The 21,445-nt window shown below is 45.1% G+C and overlaps 1 long non-coding RNA gene across 1 annotated transcript; it reads left to right on the top strand.

The window, feature by feature from the left end:
• Positions 1-566: 566 nt before the first annotated feature.
• LOC121170212 lies at positions 567-20,060 on the top strand. The gene is made up of 3 exons (XR_005885935.1): positions 567-780; positions 18,744-18,818; positions 19,261-20,060. It is a non-coding gene; the product is annotated as an uncharacterized LOC121170212 (long non-coding RNA).
• Positions 20,061-21,445: the final 1,385 nt, after the last annotated feature.

Genomic DNA, 21,445 nt, shown 5'->3' with positions numbered 1-21,445 from the left:
CATCTGGAGAGTACATCAGATCTCCAGAGTTCTCTGTAAGTCTAAGTAAGTAAATGATGTCTGCTCTAACAGCAGCAGGCTCACTGGAGAGGATAGTAGAAGTGTTTGTGTCCAGTCTAGATGGTTTAATGATATGTCACTTTGGAAGCAATAGCTTATACCTTTCGTATCTTAAAGGGTTTCCATCTGTGACTTTATCTTTTCCAATTACATTCATTCTGATTGATAAACGTGTCTGTCTCAGAATCGCAAAGCTTTGCAGAACAATGCTAATTTGCAGAGAACACAGCCATTGGCTGTCACAGATGAAAATCTCTGAGTGGCTAATGATGTGGGAAAAGTAGTTTGCTCTGTGGATCCAGATAGGCGAGCAGCAGAGCTGGATAGGTGACTAGCTACTTAGATCTGCAGTGTGAAATAAGCAAACAACCAGTTCGGTAGTCTCATATGGATAGGCAAGCAGCAAGTTTGGTCTGGGAATCAGGATAGGGAAGTAGTTTGGCCTGCGGAGCCAGATAGGCAAGCAGCCAGATAGGTCTGTGGAGCCAGAGACACAAGCAGTTAATTAGTTTAGAGTGGGGTGCTGAATGGCTGAAAGCAGTGTTGCCCTCCCACCCGTTGCCAAATGCTTGCTTTCCCATAGTGCACCTGTTGCATCCGGGTCTGTGTGCAAAGGCTATAAAAGTACTGGCAGCTGGGGATGAGTTCGCAGCCTTTCAGCTCAAGAAGTTGGGACTTTTCTTGCTGTGCCGCCTGTTGGCCAGAGCCTCGTCAGCACAGGTACTGGTCAGCCCTTCGCTCTGTGGTCCATCTGCGCTGCATTCATGTTGTGTATTTGGCTGTGCAGGGGGCATTTCACGTTTGCGCGTGCATATTGGCTTCCATGATTATCCTTAAACTGGGCTTTTCCCCCTGTCAATCTATGTTGCATTGACTTAATTCCGAGCCAGTCTGAAGAAGCTGGAAGGAGGCGAGAGAGTGGAGTCTGGGAACTCGACAATACTCTAGTTGCAGGACCTCCTGGTCCTTGTGCCAGCGCCCTTCCTTCCGCGACAGGTTGTCAGCCCTTGCCCAACAGAGGTGCCTTTCCTGTTCATATGCTTGTCTGAGACAGCGAGCTGGGGCAAAATTCCTGCGTAATGGGGAGCAAAAGAAAGGCAAGCCCTCGTGCCCCGGGGTCGGTGGCTGTAGAGGAGTGCCAGCTGTGGAGGATCCCAATCAGGGCTCGTTAAACGCGCCTCGCTTTGCTGGTTTCAGAGGTCTAGTTGAAGCTACTCTGTGGGCAGAGGGAATGAGGCTACAGCGTCGGAAGGTTTGTGTGCTATGCCTGCCAAGTTAGGAAGTCTGGTGTGGCTGGCTGCGGTCCTCCTTCAGCGCGTGAGCGTCCCCGCATCTCCAAACGGGGACTGAAAGCGTTGTGTGTCCTGGGTGCTGGACAAAGTCAAAGAACTCAAACTTGTGTTCTTTGTCCATTACATTCATCTTCAAAACTTAGCTGCCACAACAAAAGGATTTTGAAAACGCATCACTTCCTCATTCATTTTTCAGTTAACATTTTAACTTTTTACCATAAGCTTTAAACATAAATAAGAGGCTTACCAATGCACTGTAAATAAGGACAGTTAAAAAGACGCTTCTCTGTCAGTCGTTACAGTGCGTTCAACAAAATCGAAATACCATAGTTACCGTAGTTTGTTTAAAAAACAACGTAGGAGGAAAAATTCCGGTGTTTCTTTTCCTTTTTTACTTATCTGAAGTGAACAAGTTTCACATATTTCAGGATACACCCTCACTCCTGCCAGTGTTCCGCTCGCCTTCCTCCTCCCCCACCCCCGACTTTTACAGGGCAGTATCTTCCCTTCTCTGAACACCGCATTAGGTAAAGATACCAACACATAGCACGAAGACAAGCAAAACTATTCCTCAGAGTATAAACAAATCCTATGAACAATAGCAAAATCCCTACGTTTCAATCTCACTCACATGAGTTACTGGGAGTTTTGTTCCCTCTGTATTAGTTATCACAGATCGGGGGAACATGCGATATCTGTCTTTTGCGCACTGGCTTATTGCACTAAGCATAATAGTTTCCAGTTGAATCCATTTGGTTGCACAATGCTGTATTTCATCCTTTCTCTAGCTGAGTAGTATTCCACAGGGTTGCTTTATCATCAGTTGATGGACATTTGTGATTATTTTGTATCTTACCTAATGTGAATTGAGCTGTTATAAACATGGGAATAGAGATAATTCTTTGATATGTTGATTTCATTTCATTTGGATAAATTCTCAGTAGTGAGAGTGACTGGTCATATGGCAGATCTAGTTGCACATTTCTGGGGAATTTCCATATGATCTTCCATAATTGTTGTACTAGTTTGCATTTTCATTAATAGTGGATTAGGGTACCTTTTTCATCACATCCTTTCCAGCATTTATTATTTTCTGATTTCTTTTTTTTTTTAAAGATTTATTTTATTTTTTATTGGAAAGGCGGATATACAGAGAGGAGAGACAGAGAGGAAGATCTTCCGTCCGATGATTCACTCCCTAAGTGAGCGCAACGGCCGATGCTGTGCCGATCCGAAGCCAGGAGCCTCTTCCGGGTCTCCCACGCGGGTGCAGGGTCCCAAAGCTTTGGGCCGTCCTCGACTGCTTTCCCAGGCCACAGGCAGGGAGCTGGATGGGAAGCGGGGCTGCCGGGATAGAACCGGCGCCCATATGGGATCCCAGGGAGTGCAAGGCGAGGACCTTAACCACTGCGCCACCTCGCCGGGCCCCTGATTTCTTTTTGATAACCATTCTAATTGGGGTGAGATAGAATTTGATTGTGGTTTTTATTTATGTCCATATGTTGGTCATTTGGATTGCATTGAGAACCGTGTGTTCGTGCCCTATGCCAATGTCTGAACCGGGTTGCTTGAGCTCTTCATGGATCCTGGATATTATTCCTTTAACAGTGGCATAGTTTGTAAATGTTTTCTCCTTCTATTGGCTGACTCTTTGTTGACATAGGAAGGAAACAGGAAAAGCCATTTACAGCTTTTCCATTTTCAGTCTCACATTTCCATTCCACTTCTCCAACAGAATTTTATCCCAGTGAAATTTGTTTTTATGTCTGAAAGACTAGTTGATTACCCTATAACACACACATACATGCATTGTTTTATTTATTTGAGAGCGAGAAGGGGAGAGTCAGAGGCTGGCCTTTTATCCACAGGGTCACTCCCCAGCCGATTACCGCAGCTGCGGCCGGGCCAGAACCAGCAGCGGCATCCCAGCTCCCTGCGCCTGCACAGCACTTGGCCTTCCTCCACTGCTTTCCCAGATGCAGTAGGAGGTGGATCAGAAGTAGGGCAGCTGAGACATGAACTGCCGCCCATATAAGGGATCAGCATTGCTGCTAGCAGCTTCAGCCACTACACCGTGCCAGCCCTTCAATTTTCTTAGTGAAGTGTAGCTTTGCCAGTGCACGGTTGGGTTCAAATTTTAACTCCACTAATAGCTGTGCCTTTAGGCAAGTTATTTAACCTTTTAGAATTTCACTTTCCTCTCCCATTACATTAAGAAGTTAATATTACTTATTTTGTAATGTTGTTATACGAATTAAATAAATCAACATATGGAAATACATAGTCCTGTGTTTAACATATAATAAGAACTTAATAAGCAATGATAAATTGTTAATCTACACATCTTCACTCCATTGTAAGAGCTGCACGTTTTCTTGCCTGTATATTAGACCCATGGTTTCTTCTCCAGTTCTGCCTTCTTACTTTCAGAGGCCCTCACAAAAAACCACCAGAGTTCCACTGATTTTTTTTTCCAAAAGTGCCCCCGAATTTAACAGATGATCACATTATTGCCTTCCTCTTGACTCTCTTCCTATTGTCAAAGATACTGATTTTAAAACAGTGGGAAATTGAGCTTTCTGGCCATTGTAAGTAGCTATGAGGCAATGATACTGATAGACGCATTTTTTTCTCTACGTGATTTTTCATAAATCACACTGTGGTCAGAAGTGTAAGATGATTTATAGTCAATCCTGGCTCAAAAGCTACCTCCGTTGTGATCAGTCCATGCTGGGCTTTTCCTTAATCCTATTAGCTTACTGTAACTTTTCAAGTGGATTTTGTTAGTAACAGTGATCAGCCCTTAGGTTTCCTCAGGGGGCTACCCGGGGGAAGCGGACGACGTCCTTGGGATCGTTTTTCTCCACATTTTGACAGCTCTTTATGAAGTTAAGATCCATATATCCTATGAGCCACAAAGAAGAAAACAGCACAGGTCTAGCTAAAGATTTATGTAAAAATATTGCTTCTTCCCTCTTCATAATAGTCAACACATCCAGTTTGCATCAAAAGGAAAATGGCCAAACGGATTTGATATATGCAAGCTGGGACTCAGCAATAAAATGGAACAGAGCATAATGTATACACTACCAAGCCAGCTGCAGAGCTTTGCTTGGATGAAGTTCTAGAATGTGTGCTTCTAGGAACCAGAGGAGTAATTACCTATGGAGAAGAGGGACTAACTGCAAAAGCCCACCAGGAACTTAATGGGAATGTGTTGAATGGTAGGGGTTCGAACGTGTTTTTGTCAAAAGTCATTGAATACTAAATACAGATACATATGTATATACACACACATACATGTACATTTTATTGAAGGTAAATTATATGTTTCTGCTGAAAGAAAGTAAAAAAACACAGCAGTATTCGAATTTACTGTTGTAAAGCTCTTCAAATATTTCACTTTAACTTCATTTTAATGCTGAAAAATTTCATTAAGTTCCATGTTAAACCTTATGGGGGGGGGGGAGGGAAACCCAGAGTATAGCCTAATTTATTCCATCTTCAGGCTTCCTGGCTGAACCACACTGCTGGTACATGTTGGGTTTGCAGTTAACTAACCTTTTGCCTGTACCATCCAGGCCATTCCACACACATGCTTTTAACCCTTGAATGTGCCATCCAGTTTTGTACCTTAGCACATGAATTAGTTACTTTGTCATCACTACAGCAAGCACTTGACAAAAGTTAGATGTGAAGGAAGAGGATTTGTTGCTGCTTCCCATTTTGGAGCTGAGATCCACGTGGTGTGCGGGGCAGAGCATTCAGGCAGATGGCTTTTCAGATGACTGAGAGTGGCTAGGCCAGCTCAACTCTTACAAGCAATCCTGCCATGACAACCGCTGCCACCACCTAAGGGTCTCCTGCCTCCTAGACTCCATGCTTTCGTTACGTTTTCCCCATTTGCCCATTAAGCTTTACCATAAGACTTTGGGGTACAAGCCTTTGAACATATGGACACTTGGGGGCTCCTAAAATGATATGCAAACCATAGGAGCAGCACTAACATGCACACTAAGCGTCACCACTTCCTCCCAGTACTGGTTGGTCGTGGCCCCAGGATTTGTCATGGAAGTAGACTATCTCAGCACCTTTAAGCAATTTGGGAGTGAAATTTGCAGAGTGCAGTATAGCCATACCTATGAATGCAGCAGGAAAGAACTGCTTCACAACACAGGAGACCTGCATCAGGATAGGCAGAGCCTGGCGGCCTGCATAACTTGTGTAGGAAGCCTTATAATTACCTTGTCATTCTTGATAGAAGGCAGGGCTGGGAATACAGCTCACATGGTGGGGAAGTGCGTGTCTGTGCCCTCTGTTACAGCGTGGCCTTGCTGCCAGCCTGCCACTGTGGGAAGGAAGGGGAGACAGCACCTTCCGCCCTGCACTGAGCTTGAGGGGTCAGGAAAGTTGAACAATCCCAGCTTGGGAGGGGCGAAGAACATCATTGTCCACCGTGGGACAATTAGGAATACACTTAGGGGAAATCATGCAATTTAAGATATTCTATACTTAAAAAACATGAAACATTTAACTTTTCTGATTTTTCTTTGTGAGGAAAAGCACAGCCAAAACCTGTCAAATGTCTCAGAGCAAAGAAAGGTGAGCCTCCAAGCCAGTTTTTTTTTAAAGATTTTATTTTTATTATTTTTATTGGAAAGTCAGATATACAGAGAGGAGGAGAGACAGAGAGGAAGATCTTCCATCCGATGATTCACTCCCCAAGTGAGCGCAACGGACGATGCTATGCCAATCCGAAGCCAGGAGACTCTTCCGGGTCTCCCACGTGGGTGCAGGGTCCCAAAGCTTTGGGCCGTCCTCGACTGCTTTCCCAGGCCACAGGCAGGGAGCTGGAAGGGAAGCAGGGCTGCCGGGATTAGAACTGGCGCCCATATGGGATCCCGGGGCGTGCAAGGCGAGGACCTTAACCACTGCGCCACCTCGCCGGGCCCCCAAGTCAGTTTTTAACTTGGCACACACAACTGAATACATAGCAAACAAAGGGAGGAATCAAGAGCCTTGTGGAAAATGACAACTTCTGAAAGCAGGGTTTAAGAGCTATAGCACTGAGATCCCAGCCCATTCCTGTTGAGTAGTGGTTTATCTAAACTGCAAAACTGACCCAGACCTTAGTGTGAAGTGGCCCTGCTGACCGCCTCAGCTCCTCCCTTTGCTGTGTGTTATCTCAGGCCTGGTCTGTGGGGGCACACACACAATGCCAGCTTGCCACATGGTTATTAGCAACTGCTCCACTTGTTGACCTTCAGTGTGACTGTTGCAAATTTGCTGCAAGAAGACTTTCACACTGGGTTTTCTTTTTAAAGTCCCTTCCCCAAATCTTTAATATTGCTCCATAAAGATTGTGATTTTCTGGGTTTATCAAAGTAAAAATATTTTAATTATTAAAAGCATGACTCCTACAGACTTAAAATGAGCACCTGTAACTGATTTATCTTACTAATGAGGCAAGAGCAGGGGAGTAAAGCTGGCTCAACGGAGGACTTAAGAGGCTATAGTACATAGAGGCACTGAGAGAAGTGAGAGCAATAAATGACTAAAGAGACAAAAGGAGGCCTGGTGTGGTAGCCCAGTGGCTTAAGTCCTCGCCTTGTAAGCGCCGGATCCCATATGGGCACTGGTTCTAATCTCAGCAGCCCCACTTCCTATCTAGCTCCCTGTTAGTGGCTTGGGAGAGCAGTCAATGATGGCCCAAATCCTTGGGACCCTGCACCCGCGTGGGAGACCCAGAAGAGGCTCCTGGCTTTAGATCGGCTCAGTTGTGGCTGTTGTGGCCACTTGGGGAGTGAATCAATGGATGGAAGATCTTCCTCTCTGTCTCTCCTCCTCTCTGTATGTTTGACTTTCCAATAAAAATAAATAAATCTCTTTTTTTTTAAAAGAGACAAAAGGAGCCAGTATCCTGCAGTATAACACAAATGTGCCTTTCGAGGTTGTCTGTGTCACCAAACTTCTTAACCCGGCCAAGAACTTCAAGTGGGATAACCTCTAAGATCCTGAGCCCCAAGCAACAGCCAATGAAGGCACAGCTGCATTCAGGGTGAAAAGCCCTTGGCTGCGCTCTGGCCCTCACAGACCACGCAGGCTTCCTTCTACAAGGGCTCCAAGGATGAGCCAGGGTCATGCAAATAGTTTATACCATGTACTTCATATTCTTCCAGGAAGCATGGGGTTTCACCTTAGCATTCTTCTAAATCCCCAAGAGTGAAAAGATTCTTTCCAGAAAGGCCTTTGCTTGCTGAGTCTGGACCTCTGGCACGATGCCTGGCAATCAAATTCTCCTTGATGACGGGTGGTAAGCGCTAAGCCACCATCCCTGTCAGTATCTGTCTCCTCGCTGCCTGCTTGCCGGAAGTGCCTGGGGAGCAGCCACACAGCCAGGTGGCCTCTGCAGGAAGACATGAGAGGTTGTCAGGTTCTCTGGGTCCACTGTTGGTGTCATCTTCCCTTCCGGACAGCCTGGCACACTCAGGCTGTGAGGCCTCGAATCTAGGCCTTTGATACCACACTGGAAAGATGCCCAGAGCAGGCAGCCTGTCTGTAACTCCATGTTGCTGTCAAGGTTTAGTTGTATGTGCACCTGTCTCCATGCGGTCTAATGCCATCTGACTCCACCTGCTGGTCTTCCCAGAAGCCAGGTAGAAAACTGCAGTAAGCAAAACCACAAACTGGAGACTGTGGCAAAAGGCAGGATGTCTTCCTGCAGTACAGCAGCAGGATGGGGGAAAGGCGTGCTGAGACACGGTCATTAGACTGGCAGTCCAGAACTGTTTCCTGGGCTCCATTTGTTTTTATTTGAAAGGCAGACTTATAGAGAGACAGGAACAGAAATATTCCATCTGATGTTGCACTGCCAAAATGACCACATGGCTGGAGCTGAGCCAATCTGAAGCCAGGAGACTCCTCCAGGTCCCCCACTCCCATGGGTGCAGGGGCCAGAGGCTTTGGGCCGTCCTCAACTGCTTTTCCAGGCTGCAAGCAGGGTGCTGGATGGGAAGTGGAGAAGCTGGGACATGAACCAGGGCCCCTATGGAGTGCTGGTGCCACAGGTGAAGGCTTAGCATGCTATACCACAGAGTTGGATTTCCAGGTCAAATTCTATGTCAATGATTTAGCAGTTGTATCATCTTGAGCAAGTTACTTAACCTCTCTGTGGTTTAGTTTTTCCATTTACAAAAGGTACAGTGAATAAATTTATTTCAAGTGCTTTTTTTAAAAAAAAGTTTGTTTATTTGAAAATTGTAGTGGGAGAGACAGCTTCTATCTGCTGGTTCATTCCATAAATGGCTACGGTGGCCAAAGCAGGACTGGTTCAAAGCCAGGAACTTCTTCCCAGTGTCCCCCATAGCTTCAGGGACCCAAGGCTTTGGACCATCTTCTGCTGCTTTCCCTGATGCATAAACAGGGAGCTGGGTCAGAAGAGAAACAGCTAGTATATGAACTGACATCCATATGGGATGCCGGCACTACAGTGGCAGCCTTACCGGCTATGCCACAGTGCTAGCCACTGAAGTATTATTATAAGGATTGAACGAAGCAACTTTTGTAAAGCAAGTGCAGCTGTGCTCAGCAGCTAGTAAGTGTATAATACACTGAAGTGGGGGGATCGCAGGCGGGCCAGAGCTCTTACAGTTGACGAGACACGCAATGAGATGTTTAAAAGAACTTAATCATGTTTCTCCTTATCTGTGCTAAGTAATAAAATACAAAAATGTCATTTTTGTGAGCAAGATCATTGTCTTGGGGTTGGATTATTGTCTAGACTCCTAGTCACAGTTGATTCTTTAAAAAAAGTTGTTTCTACTTGTTGTGTGTTGGTATCTTTACCTAATTGTGTGTTAAATGAAATGAAGGCATTCCATTGTAAAAATGTGGGGGGGAAAAACAGAAGTAAGGAAGGAGGCAGGAGGTGGGACCCCTGGGCATTTATTACTGTGTTCCTACATCTGTCTCATGAAATTCTGTGAAAGTTGTTGACTTCATATAACAAAAAGAAAAAAGCCCCTAAGGTGTAGAAATCAACACGATACTCCCTGAGCTGTGCTCCATGGGGAGGGGGGTCGGGGCAGAAGGCAGCTGTGCACACAGTGTGTCCTCAGTTGCAAGTCGCAGCTGCGCCCAAGGCGTGTGCTGAGTTTGGTGGGGTTCACTGGCTTTGGGTCCTGCAGAGCCGCACAGATGTGTATCGCCGTGTGTGCCACGCCTTCACACATGCAGGCTTCGGAATGCAGTGGTCAGGAAGCAGGGCCAAGTCTTCGCCTGTACGAAGGCAGCCTTCCTGGCAAGCGATCCGTCCGTTGTGTCGGCTGAAAACAGCCACTGGGCCACATCACGTGGCCTTTCTCAGGAATGGCAGGGGCATCTCTCCGGCTCCCAGCCTCTCCCGAGGCTGTGTGCATGTGTGTCTATGCGGACAGATAGGGTTGCTGTCACCTTCCTCGGGCAGTGTGCTCAATCACCCTCTTGCTCTGCCGCACAGTTCACCATTCATTCCCCGTCTCAGGTCTGCTGCTGTGGCTTTTCTTCTTTGATCCGTTTTTTCACAGATCATTGCTAAAATCCAGCGCTTCCTTCCTAGGCAGTGGGCTCAGCTCTTCTAGACTATTGGCTCAGAGGACAATAGCCTAAAGTGTGATGCCTTGACTTGCAGAGTGGAAGCAGCAGCCCGAGGCCCGTCCTCACCCTCTTTTCTTGAGCTGCCTTCTCTGCTGACATCCAGGAAGGGGTTTGGGCTGAACTTCCTATCTAGCTAAGGATCTGCTCCAATTTTGCCGAGGAAGATTGACTTCACAATCAGACAAAAAGGGACTGAGCCCTGGGGAATCTGTCCCAGACCAGCACCTGCTCTTCTTCCCTGCCTCTCCCCCAAATGCCTTTAGTCCTCTCAGTCTCCTGTGTCCCCTTGTCCCTCAGCACCAGGAAGCAGGTGTTTGAACCTGAACCCTCCGCCTCCTGGGAGTGCCAGACTGCACGTGCTCCTACGCACACGTGCTCTGTCAAGTTTGCTTCAGCAAACTCAGTTACCAAGCCCTCAGAACTGAGGTTTGAACTTCCCTACGAAACCCAATTCTCTATTACTTGTATGAGGTTTGTCTGCTTTCAATTTAGCCTTTAATTGTGGCAAACAAGAAAAGTAGTCCATTGAAAATTGAATTTAATAGAAATATTAGCAGTATTTTATCAAATTATTACATTATTCTAAAACACAGATTTTGCTGTGAAAATGTTCTCTGCATAACTCATATGATATTCCTACATTTAGGGCCCATTTCTTTTTCAAATGTCTCCATTTTAAAATGTATCAATTCTCAAATGCAGGAAGATGGCTTTTTCCGGTGAGTTCCCCAGTTGGAGTGCGGTGGTGTGCTCACTAGCCTTCTCTCCTTTTTGCCTTTGTAGTTGAGACTTTTCCACAGAATCATCCTTCCTCTTTGTCAAAGAGCCTCACTCCTCTGCACGCAAAGGCTGTAAAAAGAGAGCATCCAATCTGATTACGAGAACCGAATCCCACTAGGAAATCAGGCGTGACTCCCGTGTGCTGTTACTGAGAAACCCCAGGTGTTGCTTGTCTTTTGTTAAGGGATTATTTGTAGTGCATATTTTACTAAACTTATCCTGTTCATTGCTATTGTCCTGCCAGAAAGTTCCTGGTTTTGAGTCTTAGGCTGCTGATTCAGCATCAACATGGGTATTGGTATTGTCCTGCCAGAAAGTTCCTGGTCCCATTTGTAATACACACATATAGCTGTGCTTTTTGGCTGGCTGCCATCAGAGACGCAAGCTGTGCCCATTTGGCAGTGTTCAGAAAAGCCAGCAGTGGTTGGTGGTGGGGGCAGTGCTTGATTTGCTGCTTGGGACACCTGCACCTGGTTTCCAACTGCCTGGGCCGTGTCTCAGCTCCTGTTATCCAGTTGCTGCTAACAAATACCCTGGGAGGCAGCAGGGGAAGGCTCCAGGGCTTGAGTCCTTACCACCTGTGTGGGAGACGGAGCTCGAGTTCGAAGCTTCAGCCTGCCGTCAGCCCTGACTGTCGTGGTCTTTTGGGGAGTGAGCCAACACATGGACAATGTTCCTGTGTCTGTCTGTCTGCCTTGCAAATAAAATGAAAATAATTAACTTTTTATAAAATGATTAATTAAACTTTCATATAATCTTTGTTGTGTTGTCTGGATTTGAGAGTAGTTCCAAATTTCTCCTATTCTCAAAATGTCCTGAAAGCTTTCAAGAAATTAGCACATGAGATAAACTTTGGCTCCATCCACCTAGTTGAATGTGTTCAATTTCAAGGAAATTACATCCACTAAATTAAATTAAAAGATGGTGAAAAACTAAATGGTAGCAGAAATCCTACTTATAGACTATTTCTATAAATAGACATTATTTTGTTAGACCTGGAATACTACACAACAAAAGCAACACATTTTCTCTCTATATTAAGCCTGTGTCTGCATGCGCGTGCATGTGTAACCGACATGACAGGACGAGCTGAGCTCCCATTGCCCTCTCACAATTGAAGTGTGCTCTGGTGATCCCACTGCCCAAATGGAGGGGTGTGTCTAGAATGAGACAGCAGTCACCAAAAATACTTAGGAATAGAAAAGAAATTTTTAATGTTAAATACTATTCCAAATGTTAAATTTCTGAGCTGCAGGCAGGCGTGGCAAATCTACTTGTGTATCTTAGCTTGTGGTATACACAAGGACTTGACTTAGTCTCGAGAAGTGTTCGCTCTTACCCAGAGATATAAAAAGATCAAAATGAAGCATTCTCTTTTCTCTTGTCCCTGTGCCAAGGTATGTACTGAAATTACTCAGATGAAACAGATTCATTCTAGCATCCTGTGCTCCCCTGAGATTTATATATATATATATTATATACTATATATAATTATATACACATTTATAAATTTGCATATTTACAAACACATTACAAATTTACATGCACAATTTTGCATATATACATAATTATATATTATGTATACACACATACATATATACACACATATACTTTCACTAAATTAAGCATGTTACATGATTTCATAACCATTTCTTTTTTTAAGATTTATTTATTTTTATTGGAAAAGTCCGAGAGGGAGGAAGATCTTCTGTCCAATGATTCAATGCCCAAGTGGCTGCAATGGCGGGAGCTGAGCCAATCCTGAAGCTAGGAGCCAGGAGCCTCTTCCGAGTCTCCCACGTGGGCGTGGGTCTCAAGGCTTTGGGCCGTCCTTGACTGCTTTCCCAGGTTAATTAGCAGGGAGCTGGATGGTAAGTGGAGCAGCTGGGACTCACCCCAGCACCCATATGGGATACCAGCTTTGCAGGCAGCAGCTTAACTCATTATGCCATAGTACTAGCTCTCATCACACTATTGTGTAAAGATTTTTTTTTTGAGAGGCAGATTTACAGAAAATAAAGACAAAAAGATCTTCCACCTGCTGATCCACTCCCCAAATGGCTGCAACAGCCAGAGGTTAGTCAATCCAAAGTCAAGTGCCGCCTTCTGGTCTCCTGTGTGGGTGCAGAAGCCTAAGGCTTTGGGCTGGCCTTCACTGCTTTCCCATGCTACAAGCAGGGGGAAGGATCAGAAGTGCCATATGGGACGCTGGCACTGCAGGGAGAGGATTACCCTGTTGAGCCACGGTATGGTCCCCAACTAATTCCTACTGTTTTTACTTAAATAGCTGTTTTCTGGCCTGATTTCAGTAAACATTTTGTAATGGTACAAGAAGAAAAATAGTTTTGATTAAACATTGACATTTTCAACCATCAAACAAAAGGCATTTGTGTGAACTCAGTGAGGACCCTAAGCCAGAGTTAGATCATCCCACAGTTTCCTGCTTAGTTCCAGAAATGAAATCAAAGCCTCACATGTGCAAACATCCACTGCAAGATGATCTATTGAATTCAAGATGGAGACACATCTGTCCACCACAGCCATTTAGAAACATTCTGTTTCTTCATTGGCTAGGATCAGGGCTGTGCTGGACCTGCCTTGCCAATGGTGGAACACAGCTGAGATGTGCTGTATCCAGTCTTGGAAAGACTTCGTGGCTCTGCTCCTTCCCGTGGAGGATAGCAGCCAGGAGAGATGTGCAGCCACCCCAAAGCACAGGGAAAGCGCCCCCTCCGCACACACGTACACATTGGCTGCAGCCTCACGGGGAGTGAGAACCCCAGAGCAGCAAGGAGCTGTGCACCTAAGATCAGTCAAGACAGTGCTTCGGAAGGGCGGCATGTGGCAGAGTGCTCATTGGAGATTCCTGGAAGGGCTCCCCTCTCTTCCATCCCAGTGTCTGCTTTCAGGCCTGACTCCCATTCCAGCTTCCTGCTGAGGCTCACCCTGGGAGGTGGAGTTAGTGCTTCAAGTACCTAGGGCCCTGCTACTTGTTGGGAAGACCGGGATTGAAATCCCAGCTGCCAGCTGTGGCTTAGCTCCGCTCCAGCCACTGCAGCCCTGTGAGGAAGAGTGACCCAGGACATAGGAGCATGCATGTGCCTGCTCTCCTCAAATACATAAACATGATTTTTTAAAGGAGAATGAAACAGTTGTGTTAGACTTTTAAGTTTTATTTGCTGAAACAAATGATTAACATGTGACTCACTTTGCATGACTGAAAAATTCAGATTTTAAAGGCTTTTAAAATGAGGGAAAACCAAGCATACATTGGGTTTATGCCCCTGTACATGAGCCTGTGGGCTCCGGTTGACATTGCCTTTCCTTCCTCAGTCAACTCCGGTAAGTGAGATAGTAGACTCGTAGCCTAGCACATTCCCAATGCTCTCCCAAGGGCAGTGGACAGCAGCACAGCAAAACAATCATCACCCACAAGAGCCCTTCCTTAGGAGAAAGTTTCCTTGTGGCCAAGGAAAGAAACAGAATAGCATACTACACCCTCACACAGTTCAGATAAGATTGCTTCATTGCTGTATTGGAAAGGCAAAGTGACAGATGATGCAGCAATGGGAGATCTTCCGTTCACTGGCTGGTTCTCCAAGTGCTTGTAGCAGCCAGAGCGCACCAGGCTGCAGCCAGGGCCAGTGCCGCCATTTGGGAAGTACACTAAGCCATTAGACCTCTTTCTCTTTCTGCTTCTCTACTAAATAAACAAAAATGAAAATATTTTGTAAAAAGAAGAATACCAGGAAACGGTCATCTTTTGAAAGACAGCCCTTTATTATGACTTATTTAAAACAAAAATGGTCTTTGCCTTTTAGAAATATGTTCTGATACATTTATGGAGAAAATGATACACTGTCAGTGATCATATTCAAAATAAGACAGTAACTAGGGGAACTTGGTGGAAAGTAGAACTGAAACCAAACTGGCAATGAGTTGCTAACTGCAGTCACTGAGACAATAGATACATGGGCATTTGCTATATGTTCTGTCTTATATGTACATTCTGAACTGACCATAATAATAATAAAGGGCTGTGATTTGAACAATATTGGGCCCTGGCCTCACGCACATGTGTAAACCAGAAGTCTTAAGTTAATCATATTAAGAGGATGAAAACAAATGTTAGTGTTTGGAGGTGGAGCTTTTGAGAAGTGGTTAGATTAAATTTGGTTGTTGATCAGAGGGATGGCTTTATAAGGACAGACAGATGGATATGTGTGCTCCCTCTTGCCATGTGATCTTTTGTGGAGACTCTGGACTCTGCCACCAAAACACCAACCCAGAGGCAGTACCAATGGGGCCTGCTCAGTCTTGGACTGGGTACCTCTAAGACTGCATCAAAACAAACCTCTCTGGGGCCCAACGTGCTAGTTTAGTGGCTAAAGTCCTTGCCTTGTATACACAGGAATCTCATGGGCGTCAGTTCATGTCCCGGCTGCTCCACTTCCCATCCAGCTCCCTGCTTGTGGCTTGAGAAAGCAATTGAGGATGGCCCAAAGCCTTGGAACCCTGCACCTGCATGGGGGCCTAGAAGAGGCTCTTGGCTTTGAATCAGTTTGGTTCTGGCCATTGCAGCCACTTGGGGAGTGAACCAGCAGACAGATCTTCCTCTCTGTCTCCCCTTCTCTCTGTAAATCTGACCTTCCAATAAAAATCTTTTTAAAACAAACAAACAAACAAACAAAATAACCTCTTTCCTTTAGAAGTATCCTATGTCCAGGATTTTATTGTAGTTACAAAAAGCCGAGGAGGAAGAAAGCACCCCTACTACAGAACACATCTCTTTTGTGTATGTTGGGAATTTTGTTAGGTTCCTAAGGCTGCTATACTGAGCTACCACAAACCTGATGTCTTACGAGGAGACAGGTTTACTCTGTCCCAGTTCTAGAGTTCAAACATCCAAAACCAAGATGCCAACAGAGCTGCATTCATTTCCAAGTCTCTACAGGGAAATCTTTCATTGATTCCCCCAGCTGCTGGTGGTTCATGCTAGCCCTTGGCTTGCAGACACGTTGTTCCAGTCTGGCCTTCCATTCCTATATTGTCTTCTCTGTGTTTCTGTTGTCTGCTTAGGTGAGCACCATTTATTGCACTTAGGGGCCCATAACTCCAAAATGATATCATGTCAAGAGCTTTACTTACATCTGTAAAAACATTATTTCAAAATAAGGTCCCAGTCTGAAGTTCCAGGGAGCATGAAGTTTAGAGGAATACTATTCAACTCACTACAGGGATATAAAAGCTGGCTGTGAACACTGAAACTGGAGATTGGGAAAAATGAAAAAAAATACTGTAAAGTAATGGGATTCAGCAATGAAGTCCAGAACTAAGGTATTGCTGGTGGCAACTCAGCTGGACTTTACATGTAGAGATGCACACCATAGTTGCTACTTGAAGTAGTAACTAGTTGACATAGGGCCAGGAAGCAGCTGGAGGCCAAAGCAGAGCCCAGAGCCAGCTTCATAACAGCTCATCATGGGGATCCAATTTCAACATGAGCTTAAATGTAGCTATGCAGACCATAGCAGGGGTTGATTAGAATGAATCTATGGTGCAAGCAAAAGATGATCAAGCCCTGAGTGATGGTAGCCATTAGAACCTAACATGATTTGAAAGCTATTACCTATCAGTATAAAAAGTGATCATTTAAATGCTCATTAGTAGGTTAACCCTAAATAACTCTGCATATGTAGTGTGCCTTTGGTATAGTAGTTAGGATGCCACTAGGGACACCCAAATCCTTTCTTGCTGTGCCTGATGTAATACTGGCCTCTGCTTCCAGTCCAGATCTTGTTGCTCTGCATCCTGGAGGCAGCAGGTGATGGCTGAAGTAGTTGGGTACCTTTCACTTACATGAGTGATCCTGAAAGAATTCCTGGCTCCTGGCTTTGGCCTGGCCCAGCCCTGGCTGTGATGGGCATTTGGGGCATGGATTAGCAGATGCAAGTCTTCTCAATCCCTGTACCTTTCAAATAAAAGACATTTTAAGTACTTGTCATCATGAATCAAAAATTACATTCAGCTTGGATGTAAATGCACAAGTTAGGATGAAGCGATTTGACCAGATCAGATCGCTCCATTTTAGTTGTGATATGGCTGTCATAACAGTTGACAAATTTTTTCTGTAAAGGTAAAGAAAATATTTTAGGCTGTGTGAGCCATATGTTCTCTATCACAACTACTCAACTCTACACTGGAGTGTGAAGGCACCGTAGGCAGCGCTTGTATGTAAATAAGTGAGCATAGCTGTGTTTCAGTGAAGCTTGATTTACCAAAGCAGGCAGCCGCTGGATTTGGCCCACAGCTGTGGTTTGCCAATCTCTGCTCTACAGAATACGGAGTTCTTGGCTGGTTCTGCAATCAGCTCTTGTGGTTTGGAGCAAATTCTCCTGTCCTATTTTCTCTTTATTGTGAGAATTAAATAACATATATGAGTACAAATCAATTTGCCAGGTGATACAAAACTATAGGCTGGTTTTACAGTTTTCAAATGATCCTATTTTGGTTACATTCATTGTACTTTAGTCTTATGAGCTGCCTCTGAAGGTAGGTATCTAATCCTCGTTTCCTTGAGAAACCCGTTCATCCTCAGCAATCATTCTGCACACTGCTGGTCTCCAGAATGGGGTGAAGGTGCCCCCCTGCCTCTCAGAAGCTGACAGCTGCTCAAGCAATCTGACAGATCAGAGAAAGAGAGTCCAAGTCAGGAGCCTCGTGAGAGTTGGAGGCATGCACACGTCTTCAGAGGGAGAAGCACGAGGGGCAAGCTGCAGGGCAGTGAATGCTTGTAGGGGGAAGTACCCTGGGGTGGCAAGTGTGTCCAGGCTCCAAGGGAGGCAGTGGCACCTTAGGCAAAGGGGACGGGCAGAACTGCAGAGAGCACAGGCTGTCTTCTCACAGCAGCTCTCTCAGGAAAGCCCTGGAGCTGCCCCTGGGAGATCAGAAGAAAAGACTGCTTGGGCTTGCTGACAATCCTTAGTCTCATCTCTGAGGTTAAATTTCCCCTGGTTTATGAGATCTTATGAAGGGAGTTCAAGACAATTGCATTCTTTTGGAAGAATTCCTTTCACTCAGATAAGGAAAGTAGACGGAAGATGGGTTGGGAGTTAAGATGGAGTGGTCCCTGGCCTTGGAGGATGGGGAAAGCCCAAGGGAAGGCTACAAAGACCTTGATTCTTGGGCCTTCAAGTGTCCTGGGGTTTTAAGTGCTCAGTATGGCAGACTGTCACACTTTAGGGTATCATTTTATCAGTTCCAACAGAACCATGAACTTTAAAAAAAAACATTTTTAATTAGAAAGCTTTATAGAGAGGAGAGACAGAAGGATTTTCTATCCACTGGTTCACTCCCCAGGTGATTGCAACACCTGGAGCTGAGCCAATCCAAAGGCAAGAGACAGGAGCTTCTTCCCAGCCTCCAATGAGGGTGCAGAATCCCACAGCTTTGGGCCATCCTCAACTGCTTTCCCAGGCCACAAACAGGGAGCTGGATGGGAAGCAGAGCAGCCAGGACATGAACTCATGTCCAGGACAGGCACTCATATTGGATCCTGGTGCTTGTAGATAGGGGGGTGGGATTAGTCAATAAACTCATCATGCCAGGCCCCAGAACCATGAACTTTATCCATATGATTGGAAAGCTTCCTCTTTAGGTCATTCCTCCACTCTCTGGTCTGGAGAGCTTTTCATTTTTAATGTCAGTTTCATGGCTATGTGACCTGTGTATCTGCACAGGTTCTGCTGTTTAGAAAGGCCCTGGCTTGGTTTTTATGTTCTATTGTTGCGGTCTTGCAATTTTTAAAGAGTTGTTTAACTAAGGTCCTGCATATTTACAATTTGGCAGTCTTGCCCTTATATATCAGGAAGAAATACTAACTTTCCATTTTACATTTATAACACCTTCAAGCAACCCAAAATGTTTGACAGTAAGAAAACCTAAATGACCTCTTTTTCTTTCTTTTTTTTTTCTTAGGAAAAGAGTCCTGCAGAAAGTGTCACCTATCTTCTTCCATTTCTTGAGTCTGCCTTCCTTGAAGAAAAGTCCAAGGTAAGCACTTATATTCAGTTAAATTGATGGACCTCTTCTCCCAAAATTGGCAGAAATAAGTTGGTGGACTCACATTCAAGTATAAATAATCAAGGATATTTTCGTATTCTTACTAATAAAAGTGCTTTATGAAGGTAGATCTCAATATTTTTAGTGTCATGAAAGCATTGAGAGTCAAAGTGATGGAATTTTTGCATTATGAATAGCTACTTATTTTGTGGTCTAGAGACAAGTAGATACTTTCAAAGTACTATGTTCAGGAATTCCTGCTGCATTGTCTTTGAAGGCAAAAATATGCCAGAGCAGTGGATTATGCTTGTCTAGGAAGCACATGGCAGTGGGGATTGCCTGTGGGGAGGATGAGGGAAGAGTTGCTGACAAGGGCACAGCATTGCCTTGGAGCAGCTGTGAAGTCCCAGGGTTCTATCTTTGCTCTCTACAGCACACTGTCAGCTTTGTAGCATTGCACAGGACCCACAGCTGCAATGTCTAAAAGGGGAGTGTATGTATGTGTAGATGCAGTGAGCCAACCCACTTGTTTGGGTAAGTAGCTTGCAAGTCAAGGAGAGTCAACAACAGCATGACTTCAGGAGTGTTTTACTTGGTAACAAGTTTAAAACCAGATTTCAACAGCTATGCTAGGATTCACCAGTGCTATGGCTCCAGACACATTTTATACCAAACACTCCAAATTAATTGAAGGCATTGTTGTAGAACCCCCAAGTCAAGCCACTCATGTGATATGCAGAAAGCCAATCCCTGAGATCTGGGAAGCCTGAGCAAGGAGCCTGGCAGCTACTGCTTAGCTGCTGGGTTCCCTGAGCAGTCAGGGCTGAGAGGTGTGAGATCAGCTCATGTCCAAGCTCCTGGTTGGGCAGAGGAGTTCATGAGTTTCTTTTGATTGGTCAGTGATGCAGTACTTTTTGAGGGAATTTGTGATGGCCAGGTCAGGTGGGTTGCAGTTGATCCAGAGGTTATCTGTAATTCCTCTAAACCAAACTGGCCATCAAAGTTGTATCTTTTGTGGAGGACTCCTTGAGTTACGTGATTAAGCCAGTTGGCCCTACAAAGTTCTACTCTTTCAAGTAAGTGAATTCCTTTTTGATAAAGGACAGGGAGGGGCACCTTGTCCTAAGGGAGACAGCCAAGAGGCTGGGTCCTGCTTTTTGTAGGGGCTTGGTTTTAATGTTACTCCAAGATTGAACCCTGTTTATGTCCAGAGAAAAAAAATTATCTTTTAATTATGAACATTGTAGACACACACAAGTGTGCATACACTTAAAAATTTTGTGGAAAACAGAACAGAAAGTGGTCGGTCTGGGTGGACAAAATTTTGAGTTCCATGTGTAATGGGGAGTGTCTTCGAAAAGTTCATAGAAATGCATATTGTGAAAAAAATTCTACATGGATTTCTAATTTTTACAATGAAACTAAATCTTAATTGCATTTTAGCATGAACTTTTGGAAGTAAGCCCCCAACCATACACGCGTTGTAGCTGTAAGTATTTTCATTTTTGTTATAGTGCCGAGTTATGGCTGATATATTTATAATTGCAGTGTGCCACTGTTTGTGCCACATATGCTATTAGGTTCATGGGGCTTTATTCCTCAATAAGGAAATGAGACAATAGTTTGAGGCAGGAGAGTTTTATTGAAGGTCAGACAGCAGAGAATAAAGGTGGTGGGAAGGGGATGGTAAGATGCATACTTAGACAGCAAGCAGGGTCCCGAGGAACACTCTTCCTATGCCCACCCCCAGCTCTGGAGAATGGGCAGTTGTCCTATCCTCCTGGCCTGGGAAAGGGTTGTATAAATGTGTGCAAAGATCCATATACAGCATAAGTTGGGCCTCAGAATCTTGAGGGTCATTCTTAAGTGGGCTCAGTGGGCCTAGGGTGAAGTTAACTATTTGTGTTGCAGTGGTCTATCAAGTTGTAACATATCCAATATTTGTGTGTTTAAGGAAAGGAAAAAGTTCATGTATTGTAAATGAAAAGGGTCCTGGGGGAGGGGAGCCAGTGGGCAGGGGCAAAGGCACTCACGAATTGCTGCTTGCTGGCAAGGGGCGTAGTTAGGGAGGTGTCCCTCCCTTGGTGGGGGCCATGAAGGTCCCTTAAGAGACCATCACTGACAGTTTTGAACCCTTGGTGGGACAGATCAGATCAGCAAGCAAAGGAGGCAGCGTAGGCCTAAAGGTATGAGGAGGAAGAGTTGGGAGGGGAGTGAGAAGAGGCACAAGCCACAGTATCTACCAACATTTCTGAAAGCATTTGCTCTGAAGTTTAGACAGCCACCGTTACATTTTGGCTGCCTTATCCGGCAGGGTGTAAGCAGTAATCTTGCTCTGAGAACAGATGCCCCTGTACTGTTGCAAGCAGATCTTAGCCCTGCTGGTGCTGAGTTGCTGCTGTCGAGTGCTCCCCAGCTGGAACCCTGCAGAGGCCTGCCAGAACTCACTGAAGCCATTCTGGCAGCAGAGGAGATGCTGCAGCAAGTCTTCCTATGACTGTGCCCACCTCAGCAGCAGTTCCTAGGCTAGAAAGGAGTGCTCGCGGATGCCCAGCTCTTTCCTGGTGGATATTTGAGGTTGAGGAACCAGTAGATTGGCTATTGGGGTGGGGAGGGTA

Source organism: Ochotona curzoniae, unplaced genomic scaffold (assembly GCF_017591425.1).
Source record: "Ochotona curzoniae isolate NIBS_2020 unplaced genomic scaffold, NIBS_Ocur_1.0 contig_1274, whole genome shotgun sequence".
In the NCBI taxonomy this organism is placed as follows: Eukaryota; Metazoa; Chordata; class Mammalia; order Lagomorpha; family Ochotonidae; genus Ochotona; species Ochotona curzoniae.
The sequence above is the reverse complement of the archived record's forward strand: the minus strand, read 5'-3'. Positions and strand labels throughout refer to the sequence as shown.